Source organism: Hyla sarda, chromosome 4 (genome assembly GCF_029499605.1).
Source record: "Hyla sarda isolate aHylSar1 chromosome 4, aHylSar1.hap1, whole genome shotgun sequence".
In the NCBI taxonomy this organism is placed as follows: Eukaryota; Metazoa; Chordata; class Amphibia; order Anura; family Hylidae; genus Hyla; species Hyla sarda.
The window spans coordinates 164793978-164795413 of record NC_079192.1 but is presented as its reverse complement, the minus strand read 5'-3'; the positions used below and the strand labels follow the sequence as shown (position 1 = coordinate 164795413).

At 41.4% G+C, this 1436-nt stretch overlaps 3 non-coding genes across 3 annotated transcripts; 1 reads left to right on the top strand and 2 right to left on the bottom strand.

Annotated features, from left to right (window-relative positions):
• The first annotated feature begins 46 nt into the window (after window positions 1-46).
• TRNAD-GUC (transfer RNA aspartic acid (anticodon GUC)) lies at window positions 47-118 on the top strand. The gene has a single exon. It is a non-coding gene; the product is annotated as a tRNA-Asp (tRNA).
• A 593-nt stretch (window positions 119-711) lies between these two features.
• On the bottom strand, window positions 712-783 carry TRNAD-GUC (transfer RNA aspartic acid (anticodon GUC)). Its single transcript has one exon. It is a non-coding gene; the product is annotated as a tRNA-Asp (tRNA).
• Window positions 784-1004: 221 nt separating this feature from the next.
• TRNAI-AAU (transfer RNA isoleucine (anticodon AAU)) lies at window positions 1005-1078 on the bottom strand. The gene has a single exon. It is a non-coding gene; the product is annotated as a tRNA-Ile (tRNA).
• Window positions 1079-1436: the final 358 nt, after the last annotated feature.

The window sequence follows — 1436 nt, the reverse complement described above, 5'->3', positions numbered from 1 at the left end:
TACGTAGACGTACAGGTCGAAAGCAGAACATCATTCCCATAGCCAATCCTCGTTAGTATAGTGGTAAGTATCCCCGCCTGTCACGCGGGAGACCGGGGTTCGATTCCCCGACGGGGAGGCTCATTTTTTTTTTTCTTCCCCTCATTCTAAAATACTTGGCATAATATTCATACTAGGAAATCATAAAGTTTGACAGTTAGGATTATAAAATGTTATGTGTAGAAATGCAGCACAAGTCTTAATATATTGGGGGAGATTTATCAACAGCTGTGCAGGGAAAACGTGGTGCACTTGCCCATAGCAACCTTTCACATAGCTTCTTTAATTAATTAATACATTTATTATTATTTTAAGACCCTCGAAAAATAAAAGAAGCAATCATCTGATTGGTTGCTATGGGCAACTGCTCCACTCCTTCAATTCATGGGTTTCGATAAATCTTCCCCCATGGGAATTACAGATACAAATGAAAGGTCAAAAATCTCAATACAATATTCGGGCTGGTAATAGCAATTTCAAACTATAACATATACCAGGGTGTGACCTAAAAGCACTCAGGGTCCCTGGAGAACATAGGATGTGACTTCCAGTAATATATGTAGGACGCAGCTAGTGATGCTTCCTGTGATGGCATAGGTGAAGGGAAGAATTGTCACACATTTATCACAAGAGGACAGTCAAAAAAAATTATTATTTAAATAAAAACATCACCTCCCCGTCGGGGAATCGAACCCCGGTCTCCCGCGTGACAGGCGGGGATACTTACCACTATACTAACGAGGAATGGCTATAAGGAGCCACACACTGCTATCGGTCTCATATGTTTAGTACGTCTCATAAGTCTATATGGCCATACTTCAGTGTGATAACATTGTATAACATCAACTGCACAATTAAAAATTTCTACAATTTAGAATCAGTTTCAACCATTGAGTAGCAATAAATAACACGTAACATGGTTTATGTTGTCTTTATTGTATGAATATTGGACAAAAGAAAACAATTGGCCCGTACGGGGATCGAACCCGCGACCTTGGCGTTATTAGCACCACGCTCTAACCAACTGAGCTAACCGGCCACATGTGTGGTTTGTCATTCTGACGTGTACCTGTGCACACATTACACACCTAATTGTCTATTGTGATATGAAGGCTGCGGCACAGAGAAGCTGTACAATTCCCATGCATAAAGATGTAATCACTTGTCTATGACGTCAAAGTTCTGCAGCTTCTATTGGCTTCAATAACTGGCTCACATCAAATACCATTGATGTAGGACACAGTGGGGCTATTAAAAAAATGGCCAGTTTGGGCCAGTGTTTTCCAATCCGAGTGCCTCCAGCTGTTGCAAAACCTAAACTTCCCGTATGCCCAGATTTTGCAACAGCTGGAGGCAGGCTGGTAGGGAAACACTGGGTAAGAGTAAGTTCACACATA